The sequence below is a fragment of the Halichoeres trimaculatus genome, unplaced genomic scaffold (assembly GCF_033239565.1).
Source record: "Halichoeres trimaculatus isolate MK-OKI-2021-1 unplaced genomic scaffold, fHalTri1.1 fHalTri1_scaffold_20, whole genome shotgun sequence".
NCBI lineage: Eukaryota > Metazoa > Chordata > Actinopteri > Labriformes > Labridae > Halichoeres > Halichoeres trimaculatus.
The window spans coordinates 2,505,145-2,524,124 of NW_027437198.1; the positions used below are offsets into that span (position 1 = coordinate 2,505,145).

General features: G+C 37.7%; 1 long non-coding RNA gene across 1 annotated transcript; it reads left to right on the forward strand.

The window, feature by feature from the left end:
- The first annotated feature begins 1,589 nt into the window (after window positions 1-1,589).
- LOC141810090 (uncharacterized) lies at window positions 1,590-8,067 on the forward strand. Its single transcript, XR_012600047.1, has 3 exons — window positions 1,590-1,841; window positions 6,818-7,463; window positions 7,620-8,067. It is a non-coding gene; the product is annotated as an uncharacterized LOC141810090 (long non-coding RNA).
- Window positions 8,068-18,980: the final 10,913 nt, after the last annotated feature.

The following is an 18,980-nucleotide window of genomic DNA, read 5'->3' on the forward strand; positions in this document are numbered from 1 at the left end:
GTCTGATTTGAAATTTCAGTGGACAGGTGGGTCCAAATTGAAATTTGTACCTCCCATCAGAGGAGCGGTGGGACAATCAGGAGGGTCAGAATTATTAGAGAGGTCAAGGCTTCATGGCTGCTATTGCAACCTAACCTCCAAGGAGGCTTAGGCCCCGTTTACATGACAACGTTTCATCTGAAAACGCTAAAACACAGTGAAAACGCAGTGGAAAAAACTGTGTTAACACGGAAATGCTGATTGACTGAAAACGCTGTAGTAAGCATGCCAGGCCTGTGGGTGGTGCTTTAACTGTCTTGTCCTGAAGCCGCTTTTGGGAGATCTCTACCGAAGTAGAGTTAAGCCAGTCATCTGGTGTATTGGGGAATACTAAGTTAAAAAGTGGAGCAAAAGATGCATATTTTGTTGAAAGACAGTCAGCAGATATAGCAGATTGAGCAGCACAAGCACACCGTGGTTCGCAACAATCGAAACAACTGTACTGTTGTACTGTTGTATGTGTGCGCATGAGGCGGAGTGTGACGTCAGTGTTTCCACTGAAAACGCCGGCTCACTGTTTACACAGCAACAGTTTCGGGAGTGTTTCAGAAAAATCCCCCTCTGGAGGCCGTTTTCAAAAGTTTGCGTTTTAGGTCGGCTGAAACGCCGTTTCGGTGTCAACGCGAGGCTGAAACGCAACAAAACTTTTGCATTTCACCCTAAAACTGTTGTCATGTAAATGGCCCCTTAGTCTAGCATCACATCTAGAGTCTAAGTGTGGTCTTTGTCAGAGGGGGTTCTTAGGTCAGTCCGAACCTCAGTCAGAGTTTGTTCAGTTGTGTCAAATGCAGGTGCACACTGAGTCTTGTGGATCCAATACCTCAAGTTGTCAGCTGTTAACCACACCTTCACACAGTCAGAGGTGACTTCAGCCACTTTATAAGGCTGGACCACTGGAACTTGTTAACCTTTCTCTGGACCCCATCCTGACTTAGATTTGTGCCGTTTCAGGGTCTCCATCTGATGTCAGTATTCAACTGTTTTACATACTTTCACGTTTTGATGTTGTTACAGCACCAAAGGTGTACCAGTAGGCACTGTACAGGGCATTTTTCTTTCTGTCAGGATCTCAGGAGGACTGACATTCAGTGTTGCTTTGGTGTTGATCTCAGAATAAATAGAAATATAAATAATATGTGTAGGAAATATAAATTATATATATAATTGGTAGGGCTTCAACCCAATTTCATTTTGTGTCTACACAGACTTACTGTCTTTAAAAGTTCATAGATTTGTATTTACATCCATCCTGTGGTAAGGGTGAGCAGTTTTGTCCTGAATGGAAGCAGACTTGGTGTCCTGGTGTTCAGTCCTTCCTGTAAGGAGACAAAGACTGTCCTCTGCAGAAAGACCTGTGGTTTCTCTGACTCCCATGGTTTTTAAAACTATCATGTGTCGCCACTCAAGTTTCTCTGAGCTCGCCTCTCAGCCTTTGTGTGCAGTTTGGGATCAAATACTGCCTGTATTAGCTGCTTCTGTCCAGCAGAGAGGGCTGCAGTCCAGTAAACTGAGGCCTGCAGGATTCTGCTGTGGTGTGGTGTGATATCTGAATGTCATCAAGGGTCACAGCTCTTCCGTAAGTTTCATTCATGTTTGCCTGAAGGAGCCTCTCACAGCCATCAGAGCGTGGATGTGACTGAGGGGTTTAACAGCTTTCACTGAACCTTATGACAGAGATCTACGCGGTCAGGAGCAATAAATATGCATCACAACCGACAATGCAGCAAACATGGTCAAAGCTATGGAACGTAATGGATGGACCCGGCTTCAGTGTTTTGGACACAGGCTGCATCTAGCAATTGGTAAGTGAAACTTTGTGTGTTTGTGTGTGTGTGTCTCTCTCTCTCTTTCTCTCTCTGTGAATTAATTCATACAGATTTAATGTGATGATGTGCCGGTGTTGTCTTCAGTATAGTCCATAGCTGTCAAGTCTCCTGTTTTGGCCTGGAAACTATCGTATTTTACCCCTCTTTCCCGCCGTCCTCCCGTATTACTGTTTCCTTTAATTTCCCGTATTAAAAAGAGAGAGAGAGCGTCACGGTGAAGCGCAAGGGGCCCTAATATTAGCGCTCCTGCATTTCACACGCGATGTGCGTAGGGCTCCATGATTCATCAGGAGACTCTCTTTGTTTGAAGCAGCAACGATCCGCTCTGTGGACTACAGGCCCGATAATTTTAATTTAAACACTTGATCTAAATGCCTCCCGAATCGCTCGGTGTCTTTGGGCGCGCGCACTTCCGTGCGCCGGTGACCATAAGGATGCAGACAGATGCTGTCCAGCTCTGGGTCTCCCTGTTTAACTCACTCACTGTGTTCTGAATGATAAATTCATCTCCTGAGGTCTCCTGCATCACACATTGCCATTTTACCATCTTTTAATGTCTTTTATCTCTATCTTATTTATTTATTTATTTTATTTTATTCATTTACCTATTTATTTATTTATTTATTGTTATTATTATTATTATGTATATCCCTGATTCTTGAGAGTCGGGACAAAACACTTTTAAAAATGCTGTTTTACAAAATGCATCCTACATTTGTTAAAGTTACATATTTTTGAAGAGAAGGGGCTTATCTAAATAGCCATGTAAAGGAACAGGTTCTAAATAAAAATTGATTTTTAACAAATAAACATGTTTCCCTTTAGAACCCAATTTTTATCAACTCCGTCAGACATACTTAAAAGTATGCAATTTTAATTCTATCAGATCAACAAGAATCTAAAGGACCAAATTATGTGGTAATTGTGCTTAGATACTCTGGTATGCAAAAATATTTAGTATGTAACATTACGTTGTGATTTCAGATCATTTTGAAAACCCAGTTTTCCAAATATTGGGATTTTCAAACTTTGTTTTTAATTTTATGATCATAAAGGCAATTTTCTTAAATAAGTAAGGGATTAGATGATGTAGCTCTGTGGGTTCTGTAATACATTAACAACATATACTGAAGAAATATTTCATTTTATTTTATCAAAATTCACAAAAACATACATCTGACGGTGTTGACCAAGGTCTGACGGAGTTGACAAAAAACTGACAGTGTTGAAAAAATGTGTGCAGGAGATTGGAGATTGATGAACAAATATCTTTTGTGTGCACAACAGATTTAGAACTAACCACTGACCTTTAATTGTACATACTGCACTTAATTTTAACTAAACACTACATACACAGTATCAGACATTGGACATGCTCATGCTCTATGAAGTCTACCACATCAGGGGCTATGCTGTAGATCTCACGTGTTCTCGATCTGACTGGTATTGCATTTCTCGTTATTTTCACTGTGATGTCTTCAACTGGGCAGAAACAGACATCCTTGCTGTTAAGCTTAGGTTGAACCCTTGCTGTTGGGCCATGGGATAGACTGATTATTGGCCTGGCCGATTATCGGGGCCGATATATGGCATTTTGGGGCATATCGGCTTTGGCCTTTTTGTAATCCGACGGCCGATATGAAACCCATTCAAAACTGTTGTTGCAGCTCTAATGCAACCGCACTTAGCATTGTGACTATCTTACTGTCTATGAGCCTATTTTAACTCATTCACTGCCAGCCGTTTTCAGAGCAGAGAGCTTCATACTGCCAGCCGTCAAACATAATTGACGTCTAAAGACGTCAATGGCGTTCGACGTTCAATGTCAAAATGACGTCTATAGACGTCAATGGCAGTGACACAACTCAATCAATCACTCCTCTTATCAATACCCACAGGAAAAAAGTTTTTCTGCCTCTTAAAAATGATAAGAAATGTTTTCAACTGCAGACATTCAGGAGCTGCTTGTTGATGCTTCTCTGCACAGAATTTCTCCGTCTACGCTATGGAAGCCCTAGATGGTCAAAACCTTAAAAATCAGTCATGTGAAAACTAAACAGAAAATTAATTCAACTGCATAACATGCCTGTAAAAGGCAGCACAAACTCAATTCTTTCAAGTTTTATTGCAGTTACATTGAAATTTTGACAACTTTGTTTACTGTAGAAAACTTTAGCGGTTTATTTTTTTTTAAGTTTCCATTTAACTTTATAAAACATGCTGCTGAGCCTGGGAGCTGTTTAATAAACATGCTTGAAGGCATTTGAATGCAGAAATGTTGGAGTTTGTATTGCTCAAATTTTTTATGCCAATATTTTTGCTTCAACAGCAGATTAATATCGGCTTCAAATATCAGTTATCCGCCTCCTTGCCCACTAATAATCAGTATTGGCATTGGCCCCAAAAAATCCATATTGGTCTGTCTCTACTTTTTTTGTCTTGAACTCTTTTCTTCCACCTTTGTCTTTCCTTCTCTTGCATGTCTTGTTTGCTCTCTTGGTCACTGTTTATTTTTTCTCTTCTCTTTCACTGGTACTCTCTATTTCTTCTTCTTTGCTCCTAAACTGACAATTTCTGTTTAGCCATACTTCTCTAAAAAAATAGAAATAATGAAAAATTATTCTTGTTTTACATATAAATGCAGCAAGAGTTACAAAACAATAACCAGACCACTGCCTGCCCTTTCCCTACAAGTCAGAAGTGAAGGTTATACACTATGATTAAATAATGTATTGCATGCTATATATGTACATTCATGTGTAAATAAATCTCTGAAAAAACATTTAAATCCTCTTCTATGTTCACAAATAACAATATTTAGGACATTAAGAGGTAATAGGTGGATTTGTCAACTCCATCAGCTTACATGTCAACTCCGTCAGATGTAGAAACTGACGGAGTTGACGTCTGACGGGGTTGACAAAGGGGCATGCATTTTCCCTCCAAAACATGTACTGTACACTGCAGATAGCTAATTTTTCCCCAGCTGTTAGCTGTCTCAGTAACCTCACTAAAATACTTAAATTCAATCCACAATTGTTTAAGAAAATGCACCATAATGGAGAGACGGAGTTGACATGATCCAGCTGTGACCATAGGAATATTGACATTGTTGGTCTAAAAGATCTAAAAATGTAAAACTTATCAGAACATGTGTGGTAGTGTTAAATTCAGCACAGACAAGAAGATGACAAGTGGTCCTCAGGGGCATAGCTGACCATGCTATTCCCTGATTTAATTAGGTTTTATAAAAAAATCTGACGGAGTTGACAGAAACTAAGGACCAAACTTTAATAGGCAGATTTTTACCGAAAATATTATTTGACGGTCACGTAATACATTGTTTTATATATTTAAAAACATTCTTTTATAATTGATTTATATTAATTTACAATTGTTGATATTTTCAAAGGCTTTTTGGGCTAGTCATTACTATGACTAAGTGCTAAGGACAAGATCAGTAACATGGACCTTTTAACCTAAGATCAAAGGTTTATCTAAGATTCCCCCCAAAAATACACATTTTTGCAAAAAAAAATTTATGGGTATACACAGGTCATTTGGATTCACTCTTTAAAGTGTGTCAATCATGGTGAAAGTCTTGATTTTTTATGTTAATCAGACTTTCCACTGTAGGACATGTTTTGTCCCAACTCTCAAGAATCAGTGATATATGTATGTATGTGTATGTATGTATGTATGTGTATATATATATATATATATATATATATATATATATATATATATATATATATATATATATATATATATATATATATATATATATGTATGTATATATGTTCTATATGTATGTGTATGTATGTGTGTGTATGTGTATGTATATGTGTGTATGTATGTATGTATATGTATGTATATGTGTATATATATATATTTTATACAAATAATAAAATTATTATTATTAATTATTATTATATAAATCAATCTTTGAAGGAAAAAGCCCCAAATATAATCTACTAGTGCAGCGGTTTTAAATCTGTGGGTGGAGGCCCATAAGTGGTCTCAGAGCTGTTTTCAGTGGATGGTCTATAGATCAGGTACAAATGTAGAAAATGTGTCTCAGTGTATGGAGGCCCTAAGAGGACAAACATCCCTAAGAGTGTATCAAAGTTTACCCAGTAGAATAACCAGACTACACTGAAAGTGGGCATGTATGTTGTTGAACTAAAAAGAAAAACTTTGTGGCATAAACATCCCATCTGCTAGCCTGCAATCATGGGACAGAAGAGAGAATAATTCTGTCTGGATATGGACTGTAGATTAAATATATAATACATTTATCTCTGTTGAAAAACGAACGGTTAATAATTGGCAGTTAGTGATAGTATGTAGGGTCAGGTTTATAGCAGGGTTTCCATTGACTTGATGGGGGGGGGGCTTAAAATGAAATTATGCTTTGGGAGGGGGCTGGGGGTGGGCCCTCTGAGATGATCTTGTCCTGGGCCCAGCCAAGACTGTCAGCTGACCTGGGTAGGCCTATCAGATTCTGATCATCTAACTAATTAGCACGCTGTTGACAAGTTATTTTTAGATACCTTGTACTTTTGTCTTAAAATGTAAGGGATACTGGAGCTTGGTTTGGGTGGTGTGACAGCTCACAGTAAGCGCTGTAAAATTTCCCTTATTTTCAAATCCAAAACATGACAGGTATGGTATAGTCAGTGGCGTTTCTCTTGATTTTTTTTTCTTTGAAGTCCTTACAAATATCTAGTTTGGATAATCAATAAGAACGGATTATTTATCACTAATATTAGATTATGAAAATGTGTGATTTGAATTTGATCATTGATTTCCTTACCATTGTCTGTAATATGGTTTTCCTGGCTGTACTTTGTTCTCTTGCTAGAAAATCTGCCTTGCAATGATTATTATTATCATTAAGTTTTCAGCCTGTAATGCTCATTTATTATCTTCTTTCCCTTTTTTTTGTCCAGAAAATGCTGTCAAAGATGATGCAAGAGTTAAAAGGGCAACAGGACTTTGCAAACAGATTGTTGGAGTCTTCTCTCATAGCTGGAAAAAGAAGACAGCACTGAACAAGGCACAGAAAGAATAAAATTTACCTGTAATAAGTGAGTTATTTACTCTGTAATAAGTGAGTTATTACAGAGTGTCCGACAAGATGGGGCTCAAGGCAAAAAAACGATTGGGAGGGTGTTGGAGCAGTGCAAAGCGTTGACTCAGGTTCTGACTGAAGACAAGAAAACACGTCACCTTGTCCCAGCTTGGCAGGACACAGACGTCCTTGAATCAGTAAACAGCGCCCTTGGTCCTCTCCAGGAGTTTACAGATGCCCTGTCCAGTGAAGCCTATGGAAGTGTGTCCTACCTGAAGCCAGCTCTCCATCTCATGAGAACATCAACCCTGAATGAAAGTGATGAGGACACAGATCTTACCAAGGAAATAAAGTCAAGAGCTCTTGGCTACATCGAAGATAAATACAGTGACCCAGCCACACAGGAGCTGTTGGACATTGCTTCATTCCTTGATCCTAGATTCAAGACTGACTACATAAGTGAAGAGAGTGTCCCTGACATCAAAGAAAGAGTGAAGACTGAAATGGAACAGGTGGCACGAAAGGTAACTTGTCCTTTTACTTTGTGTACTTTAGCAATACAAAATGCCACATCAATAAAAGTGATATTTGTATTACACTGATTTTTTGTTTACATAGAATGCCTAATTGCTCAAAATCACACCGGACTGCAAAACAGCTCTTATCTCTGTGTTTTGCAGGAAAAGAGGGCCCGTGTCAGCACCCCAGATGCCATGCCCCAGGGTGCAGCAGAGGCAGAGCCATCCACCTCAGGGAAGGGAAAACGGTCTTTGGGCAGCCTCTTCAAGAGCAAGACCGCCCCTCATCCTTCCTCCAGTAAGCAGTTTGAAGGTGCCGTTAAAGCTGAATCGGACAACTACCTGATAACTCCTACTATCGACGGAAAGGAAGAGCCACTGGCCTGGTGGAGAATGCACAATGTTAACTTTCCAAATCTGAGCAAACTGGCTCGGAAATTCCTGTGCATACCAGCCACCAGTTCACCATCAGAAAGGTTGTTTAGTACTAGTGGCAATGTTGTCACATGTCAGCGCTCATGTCTAAAACCATCAAAAGTTGACGTGCTGTTTTTTTTGACAAAAAATCTGTGAAAGATGTTGATGAGATGTCAGAGTGAAGAATTGTTTAAGTACATCTGAGAGTTTATTTGTTCTGCGTTTTCTGTTTAAGAAAGATATTTGCTATTTTTCAGGAAAAAACAAGGTTGTTTAACTGCAGCTATAGATGTTCAAAAGCTAGCTCTCTTGAGCCATAAGACTGTTGGGCAAGATCCTTTTTTCCTGTATTGGAATTTTTTAATTTTGTTTTTCTTATTATTACTTATTTAAAATAGTTGTTTTTATTGTTTAATTTTTATTTATTTTATTTAACTTTTTTAATTAATAATTTAATAATTAATTTTTCAATCTTTTCCTAAAATCGTTCAGCCCTACATGTCACCCATTCAGGCTCGGCCCGACCAGGCGTTCGCCTGTGGGCCCCAACCCCAGGCCTGGCTCCAGGGCGAGGCTCCAGAGCTCCTCCGGCCAATGTGAACATATTCTTTTTTATACTTAGATTGGGTCTTGGTTGCACTTCTTCTGTTCTTTCACCCAGGACCAGTTTTCCTTGGGAGACCCTACCATGGGCGATTGCCCCTGACACTCCCAGGATCATCGAGGCACTCAAACCCCTCCACCATGATAAGGTGGCAGCCACAAAGGAGGATATATCTTTTTATTTGAAAAACAGAACAAAACAAAACAAAACAAACAAAAAAATAGAAAAAAACCCTAACAAACAACAACAACAACAACAAAAAACAGAAACAGAAACAAAGTAACATTGCGTTTTTCAGTATCTTTTTTTTTAAACAAAAAAGCCTCTGTCTTTCATACCTTTTGAATAATTAAGAATTACATATATATATTTTTTTAATTGTGAAGAAAAAAACCCCCAAAACAAACTGAGTCAAAATTCTGAAAAAAAGTAACATGAGAGCCCTGTTTTTTCTTCAATCTTTTACCACTGTTCTAAAAAGTAGAATGTATCCTTTTAGATTATAAGCCACAAAGGTGTCTTTATGAGAAGCCCTAGGAGTGTCCCCTCAGTGGTATTTCACCAGTTAAATTTTGGTCCAAATTCTGGAGGGAAGAAAACAACAACTTCAGGGTAAGCATTTGTTTTTCCAAAAATTTCAAATAGTGGAATGTTGAAACATTAAATAAAACTATGAGAGGTTATGGACCACTAGTGGTGGCCTAGAAGAGGTCAGAGTTGTGCCCATTGTGTTTTTTAGCATATTATTATGTTGAAATGCTGACTCAGCATTTCAACATATTGTTCTCCTGTGAATTTCTTCTTCTTCTTTTTTTTCTTCTTATTCTTCCGTACGTTTTTTGGTTCGCTAAAACTCCTTCAAATTTAGTCCGATTTTCACCATTCAAATTTTAAACTATTCAGCTTCTTCTGGAGATGTGTGCTATGACTCTTGTGGTATCTAACCCTTAAACTTTTTGAATTATTCAGCTTTTTATGAAAATTATACTCCATCTGAAATGCATTGGAAACTTCAGCTTCTCTTGAAAAATCTCCTTCAACTTTCAGAACTACTAGCCTCCTCATACTTCCACTTACAGACTTCATTTAAACTTTAAAATATTCAGCTATCTTTCCACTCTTCAGGTTTTTGTCTGCTCTTTAATATCTTTTACTGTTTTTGAGATTTCACTGTTCAAGCAACATAAACTTTTCCCACTTTGCCCTAAAATCTCAGCCTCCTAGAGTGCAATCATCGTTAGCTAGAGTTCGACACACTCTTGCAGAAAGGTTGCTGCTGTCTCTGAAAGAATAGTCATAAATTCTGAAATATTTACAGTACAAACTTAAAAAATACATCTAACAGTTGCTAATCTTGTGCTGCTTCTGACAAAGTGGCTTTTAAAGCAAAAAAATAAACACTTGCTCACAAAATGACCAGCTGTCATGAAGTGTCTATACCCTAAAGCCATCTGCTCCAATGTTAATTCCTGAAGAGTTTTCTCAAAGATCAGTGGAATTTCCCTCATTTGCAAACTGCTCTCAATGACACAGTTCTGCATCTGCATACATGAAAGTTGCACCTTCAGCTTCCCCAGGATCTTGTGGTTCTTATGGTGTGTTTATTTTTATTGTAGACCTCACGGTTTTGGCAAGATGACAGAACATTCAGACTCTTGCTTCAACACAAAATGCCCAGAGAAACACATGAGCAGGGCAAAGTTCTGCAGCTGCACCTTAACGAGCATTTGTCTCCTTGACAGTCTTTCAGCTCACACAGCTGTTTATACTAGCTCATCAAAACATCCAGTAACAAAGACACACATGTACTTCAGTTACTTATAATACCATACCTCCCCCTTTGACTTAATCTACATGCTCCACTATTCATACCACTTTTTCCCACACCTTATGATTCTCAAACTGCTAGTTTTTCTTCTATTACTAGTGCTACATTAATCTCTGACTTGTTTTTTCCCCTATTTCTCCTTCTTCTTCTCTCCATTCCACATTTTCAGCTCTGGTTCACATCTTAACCCCCTTTTTTTTTTAAAACATTTCAAATGATTAAACTTCATTTAAAACATTTTATTGACACAAACAGAGACTCAAATAATCTCCTGATCCACTGCAAGTCATTCAGCTTCAACTGCTTCTACCTTCTGCAGACTTTGACTTAAAGACCTCATTAACACATTAAACTGGCCCTATTACCCTTAATCCTATTTACACATTAGTCATAGACTTCTGCTTTCTTCTACATTTTTGAAGATTTCACTGTTTGATCTTTCTCTTATTTTCATTCTTTTATTTTAACTTTGTTAGGATGATTTACATTTCCACTATATCTATTAAACCTCTCATCTCATGCAGCTGTTTATACTAACTCATCAAAACATTCAGGAACAAAGACACACATGTGTGTGTGCTCTTTCTGTCCCTCACACATCCCAGACCTTTACATGCAGTGATATTTCCATCACTACTTCAGTTACTTCAAAAACCATACCTCTCCCTTTGACTTAATCCTCATGCTCCACTATTCATACAATTTATTCCACAGCTTTTACTTGTCAAACTACTGCTACTTCTCCTTATATTAGTGCTACATAAACCTCTGTATTTTTTCCTATTTCTGCTAATTGTTATCCTGTCCATTCCACATTTTCAGCTCTGCTTCACATCTATAGCCTTGTTAAACTTTATTTAAACAATTTTACCAACAAAGACAGAGACTAAAATAATCTGCTGATCCACTGCAACTGCTTCAACTTCAACTGCTTCTACCTTCTGCAGACTTTGACTTAAGACTCTGTTCACACATTAAACTGGCCCTATTATCCTTTATGCTATTAACACATTAGTCATGGATTTCTGCTTTCCTCTACATTATTGGAGATTTCACTGTTTTATCTTTCTCTCTTTTTTTGATCATTTATATATTTTAACTTTTATAGGCTTATTTATATTTTCCACTGTATCCACTGTCTTTATCCACTTTGTCTTCAATTCATTTTCCTTACCTATTTTTTCTTCACTTTCTCTCAACTTTTCTTTTACTTTCTTTCTCACTTTTTCTCCTCTGCCTTTCTTCTTCACTTCTACATCACTTTTACCTCATCTTTTTCTTTACTCCTTCTTTACTCTGTCTTCACAATTTGTTCCCTTCCTCTTCCCTCCTTCTACACTACACATTTTCAGTTCATACTTTGTTCAACTATTTAGCTGTTTTCTTTCACATTTTCAGCTGTTTCCACTAGGATTTTTCATTTCTTCAGCTTCAGCATTTCAACGCATTTCCTGCAAGGAAATGCAATTTCTCTAGTTTTGGGTTAACATCCTGAAGAAACCTTGGGAGTTAGCCCTGTTTTTTTTTTTTTTTCCAAAATTTTGACCTATGTTGGAAAACAATCAAAAGGTATACCCTGAGAGGGTATTTACCCCCTTAATACCCTAAGGCACAATCCTAAAGCATTTGGTGTTTTTTCATAATTGTATCCTGGGTCCAATCCAAAAAAAAACCCTCAATGTGCTATGTAGCCTTTGTTTAGTTTGGTTGTTTATTCCCAAAAAAAATTCAAAATGTCAGAAAAACGTAACAAACCATGAGCGGTTCAAAGTGTCTTTGTGAGAACTTCTAGGAGTGCCTCTGTAGTTGCTGTGAATGCAGCAATGCATTCACAGCATATGTTCTTCTGTGACAAAAAAAATTCTTCTTCTTCTTCTTCTTCTTCTTCTTCTTCTTCTTCATTCTTCCGCCTGCTTTTTTGGACCGCTAAAACTCCAGCAAACTGCAACCGATTTTCACCGTTCAAACTTCAAAACGTGTGTTTCAGTGGGGACAAGGGGGCTATGACTCTTCAGAAACTTTTCACAAATACTTTTCGAGATATTCAACGATTTACGAAATTTCAGTCCCATAGAGATGAATGCGAAATTTTCAAAATTTCCTCTCTTCAGGACATTTTTTCAGCCTGCTTCAAACCCTCCTCATTCAGTCATACATTCAGCTACAAACTCCATTCAAACTTCAAAATATTCAGCTATCTTTTGGCTTCATTCAGTGGGTTTCAAATGTTTCCTAGCATTCATAGGTTCTTCACAATGACCCTTCAAAGGTCATGATGCATTTCAGCTCTTCGAGCCGTTTAACATTGGTGTGTATTGAACGGAATGTTTCGGCTTAGAGTAGGAGATTGAAACGACAGAGCAGGGAGAGGGGGAAACGAAACCTGGAAAAATTCCGGGTAAACTGCTCTTTTGGTCACAATTTTTGCTCCACATAGGCATATTATATGTCAAAATGGAGGAGGGCTTGTCCTGCTTCTGACAAAGTGGTTTTTAAAGCAAAAGGATGGAGCACTTTTTCAGAAAATGGCCAACTGTCATGAGAAGTTAAAAAAAAAACCCATATACCTCCATGTTAATTCCTGAGGGGTTTTCTCAGAGATCAGTAAAATTTCCCTCATCTATCTATCGGTCTCGTGGGTTCATTTCTTGACCTTCATGCATGAAATTTAGATCGACAGCTTCCTCTGGGTCTCAGGATTCCTACGGTGTGTTCATTTTTATTCTAGCCCTCATGGTTTTGGCAAGGTGACAGGAGATTCGACTCTTGCTTTGCCACAAAATCTTCAGAAGATTACAGTAACAAGGGCAAAGTTGTGCACCTACACCTGCTGCCCTTAACGAGCTGGTCACCGTGGAAACCTTTGATCTCATGCAGCTGTTTATAGTAACTCATCAAAACATTCAGGAACAATGACAAGCATGTGTGTTAATTTATCAGTCATCACCAATGCAAAATCTGGCTTCAGAAAAGCCTCAGCAGACAGGTTTACATGCTTGAACACACACACACACACACACACACACACACACACACACACACACACACACACACACACACACACACACACACAGGGCAGAAAGTATCACACTTTAACAGCATTTGACTTCCATTTCCCTGAGTCAGCTCCTTATTTTCCTAGATTTTTTCCTTTAAATTTAAATCCCTTCCTTTAATTCCTGAATTGGTTCAGCCATTCAAACTTTTAAATCCAATTTTAGATTACACTGATTCATGCTTCATGATCATTCTTTTTGTCAGAATTGCGAGCACCTTTACACCCTGATTTCAAAAGGGGTGTTGGGAATCAACAGACTCCACCAGCTCTCTGATGGCAGTTGGTAAATAATGATCACCATGGCAACATCTGGCTTCAGATGGGCCTCAGCCTACAGGCTTACATGGTTAAAAAACTCACACACAGGACACACAGGATTACATTTTAACAGGGTTTAAGATAGCCTACTTGCATTTTCCCTCAGTCAGGTCATTATTTCCATAAATGTTCTTTAAAATTTAATTCATTCCTTTAATTTTTGAATAAACGCAACCATTTCACCTTCCAATTCATTCATCCATTCCATTTATTCGTCCATTCATTTCCTTTCATCCAGGAGTTCATGGCAGGCTAATTCAGCATTCTGCATTAGCAGTTGAGCGCAAGCTTTTCAGGAGTTCTTTTAATAATTTTCAGACATATCCTCAGTCATTCATGTTCAGCATTCTACATTAGCAGTTGAGCACAAGCTTTTAAAGACTTCATTCAACCATTTTAAGACAAATCTTCAGTCATTCATGTTCAGCGTTCTGCATTAGCATTTCAGTGCAAGCCTTGCATGACTTCATTCAACCATTTTCAGACACATCTTCAGTCATTCATGTTCAGCTTCTGCTTTAGCATTTCAGCGCGAGTTATTTAAGACTTCATTCAGCCATTTTCAGACATATCTTCAGTCAATCATGTTCAGCATTCTGCATTAGCAGTTCAGTGCAAGCTGCTTCAGCATTCTGCATTCACAGCGCAATTTCTTCAGAAATTGCTTTTCTAGTTGTTCTTTACAATTTTTAATTTGGGTGAGAATTCTAGAAAAACCCTAGAGGGGTAGCCTTAGTTTTTTTTTTTTTCTAAATTTGCAAATCACTAAAAAAAACATGCTGGGCTATTTAATAATGGGTTGTCTATAGAAGAACACCTGACTGTGCGTTTACACCAAAAGAGGCAAAAGTGGCAAGCCCGCCAGAAGTTAATCCATTTTCAATGAAATTAGCCCTGACGCAGTTCAGCAGCTATCAAAGTAGAGATGTCGTTCGACCAAGCAGGCCCTTAAGAAAAACGCATGTAACTTCAGTTTCTAGTTCCGTCATGAATATCAAAAAGCTCTCTGTTGCTGGATCAAACTTCAGGCTGTTAAAGGTCTCTGGGTCTACCATCTGCAGCTCTGCAATTGGGGCTGTCATCTTTATGGGTACTCGATCAACTGAGTTGACTCTGAAGGCTTCTGTCATCGTTTGAACACGTCTGAAGCTTTTCAGAACTTTGTGGTACCTGCTTATGGCCTCAGCTGGCCCCTTCACTGTAAAGGTAAATCAGAATGATTATTAAACCTATCATATACCTATGCACGGGCATGTGTTCATAAGGGTTACTACGATCTTGAAAGGCATTTTGAGGAACCTGTGTAAAACTATGATTTTTACACATTAGAAAAAAAAATCAACCCTAGAGGTACCCTGATTTACCATTATAATTAATTTGTATTATATATATTAATTATCATTGAAAGGATTGAAATAGGTTTATTTGATTGGCCTGACACAAAGCCCAGTAAACTGTGATGGGATTTCATTAATTATACTTACATATATTTAAATGCCTATTTAATTAATAAACTAGTGAAAGTGAAATTTTGTCACTCACTGCACAATGTGTGCTGCATTTTTTACAGCATTCTGTGCAGCTCTGGTGAGCAAATAGTCAAACAGTTATGAATACAAAACACAACCAATGTTGGCCAACTGATATCAGGGATAACACAGGTGTGGTAAATTTGAAGACAAATTAAATTACATACAACATAGGCACAAGGCTGAATTTCCTCAACAATGCATTTGTTAAAAAATGTCAAGATGTTAAAAAAGCAAAACAGAAAACGTGGTTCAAATACCCAAAGGGCTGCCAAAGAAGGAGTATTCTTTTTTGCAAGTTGAGAGGCTCAGAGATAAAGCACTTGAAATTTGTAATAACCTAACAACAGAGTTTTATCTAATTTATTCACTTCGGGATATGAAATAGTCTAACACAAAAACTGCTATGCTGCTGCTTTAAAACAGATCCAAGGGTCTGCTTCATTGTGCCATTTAAAATTTAGGACCCTCATCAAATAAAAGGGTGACTTAAAGACATACATGCTAAAACTATATCATTAGAATGTTGTATCCTGTTTTCTCCCTACATAATCTGAAAAAAGGAAATGTTATTTAAACTTAGAACACTCCCTATATAAGTTCATGAGCTGTCCATTAGGTCCATCTGTTCAGTCAGTTTTACTTAAGATGTTATTTTTAATTGACTATCAGAATATAAGTTAACACAGGTGCAAACAACAGAGTAAAATTTATTAAAAACTGAAGGGAAAACCTTAGAAAACTAAGTATTTACCTCTGACATGACCCCGGCCAGGCTCACTTGGAGATGTAGATGACTGCGAGTGCTTCAGCTTCGGTCTTGGCATGACATCACTATCTGAAGATTTGCTAATAACTGACAAAGGGCTGTCTGCTTCCTCAGTATCATCATTATCCCCTTTATACCTTTTTGAGGCATAAACCATGTGTTCAGCTTTCATAAAAAAAAGTTGAAAAGGTAAGTTATACATTTTCAGTAATGAGTTAAAAATAGCATTACAATTAACTTAGAAAATACTCACCTTCTTTTTGTTGTTGCCTTATGATTTGTTTACGCAAAAAATCGCGTTCCTGTTCCAGATCCTTGATGACTTTTTCTTGCCACTGGACTTTAGCCTCCAAGAACTCCACTTTGGAGATTGATCCTTGAAGAAATAGAGAGGGTCATGATGAGACAGAAATAATAATAATTTTAAAAAAAAGATTTAAAACACAACCTGTTTGATTGTTTTGCACAACCTATTCCAAGTCACATCTAAAAATTAGATATTACCTGATTCAAAGCTGCTCACACTGCTGCCACTCTGAGGAAAAGTTCCACCACTTTCAAATCCTGTAACAAAGGCACAATTGAATAAAGGGCTGTAAATACACAATCAAACAAGACATAGCAACTGCTATTGTACTCAAAGTCAGCCTATACCTGATTTACCATCCTGACTTTCTTTGCTCAGTTCCAACATCTGATCTTTTCCTCCCCCTGTCTTCTTCTTTGCCTTGGGCTGATAAAAAAAAAGTGAGAGAAGTATAACAAAAGTGAACACAGCATTTTGTCATATACATGGACATGACGTTTGGGGCTAAGGTTAAGAATCTGAATTCTAAATATGCATCGATGAAACAGCCAGAGACATGGAAAACTTCAAAGTGGGGCTTAAAGATATCCTATTTTATTGATCTACATTTTTTAATATAGCTGCCAAAATAATTGGGAATTGATAGTCAAAAATATATCATGCTTCCCACCACCACTATTTTTCCTTGATATACATCTGTGATCAAAGAAAACAATATTACTAACCATATCCTTTATGTCCCCACATGTGTTTCTTCTTAAAAGCAAACTAGAATCATAGTGTAAACCTAAACTAACTTAAAAAAGATAAATACATCAATTTTTTGGACAATTATGCTAAAGGCTGAAAAAAGGAAGAGAGTTTTAAGTTATATAACTACATTGCTCACTGTGATCTCTATGATACACAAAATGACAGTTTCCCATATGAAAGTAACAATTAGAAACTAGAGAAGTTGCATTTCCTTGCAGCAAATGCGTTGAAATGCTGAAGCTGGAAAAGTTTAAATAAAAGTGGAAAAAGCTGAAAATGTAAAATAAAGGAAAGAAAAAATGAAAGGGAAATGAGGTAAAGACAATGAGTGGATAAAGAAAGTGGATACAATGGAAATGTAAATCAGCCTATAAAAGATAAATAAATACAAAGAGAGAAACCGAACAGTGAAATCTTAAAAAATGTAGAAGAAAGCAGAAATCTATGACTAATGTGTAAATGAGATGAAGAGAATAGGACCAGTTTAATGTGTGAACAGAGTCTCGAGTCAAAGTCTGCAAAAGGTAGAAGCAGTTGAAGTTGAAGGAGTTGCAGTGGATCAGAAGATTATTTCAGTCTCTGTTTTTGATGGTAAAATGTTTTAAATAAAGTTTAATCATTTAAAGGTTAGAAAAAGGGGGAAAGATGTAAACCAGAGCTAAAAATGTGGAATGGAGAGAAGAAGTAGGAGAAATAGGGGAAAAAACAGTACAGAGAGCAGCAGTTTGAGAATTATAAGGTGTGGGAAAAAGTTGTGTGAATAGTGGAGCATGTAGATTGAGACAAAGGGGGAGGTATGGTATTATAAGTTACTGAAGAACACGTGTATCTTTGTTCCTGGATGTTTTGGTTACTTAGTATAAACAGCTGTGTGTGATGAAAGGTTGTCATGTTTGAATCCTCTGTCGCCTTGTCTCTGTTTTTGATGGTAAAATGTTTGTGTGTGTGTGTGTGTGTGTGTGTGTGTGTGTGTGTGTGTGTGTGTGTGTGTGTGTGTACGTGTGTGTGTGTGTGTGTGTGTGTGTGTGTGTGTGTGTGTGTGTGTGTGTGTTTGTGTGTATTTGTGTGTGTGTGCTTGTAGATTAAGTCAAATGGGGAGGTATGGTATTATAAAAAATAACTGAAGTACATATGTGTCTTTGTTCCTGAATGTTTTGATTACCTAGTATAAACAGCTGTGTGAGATGAAAGATTGTCATGGTTACATGCTCCTTCAGCTGAAGGTGCAGCACTTTGCCCTGCTAATGTGTTACTCTTTGGGATATTTGTGGTAGAGTAAGACTTTGAATCTTCTGTTGTCTTGTCACTGTTTTGGATGGTAAAATGTTTGTGTGTGTGTGTGTGTGTGTGTGTGTGTGTGTGTGTGTGTGTGTGTGTGTGTGTGTGTGTGTGTGTGTGTTTACGTGAGTATGTGTGTATTTGTGTATTTGTGTGCGTGTGTTTGGGTTGGCTGTATGTGTTCGTGTAAGACAGTTTGGGTTGGCTGTTTAGGCATAATAAAGAAACATATGTGTTTCTCTGTCCTTCAAAGACCTAGTCAGTGATTATCCACAGCTGTGTGGTTACCATGGTGATCATGATGTCATAATGAGTGTGACATGGCAGTTGAACTTTGGAACTCCTTTGTATCCACTGATCTTAAGCTGGATTTTTGGGCTAGACATAGGTCCGAACAAACTGCATTTATGCTGAAACCCTAAGGGCTAGAAGAAAAACAAAAACATTGTGAGAATCTGGAGACTCTGATGAACAAGATGCTGTTTTCCCAGAACTGTGGGATAAAAACTGACCGCAGGAGGATGATTTATAAATGTAGTTAGGAATGAAGTTGATGAGAAATATAGGTCAGATTTTAACATTACTCCAGGTTAGAGGGATATGAGTGTTACTCTCACACTGAGGCGTTTTTTGGCAAAACTGTACATTTTTTTGGTAAAATA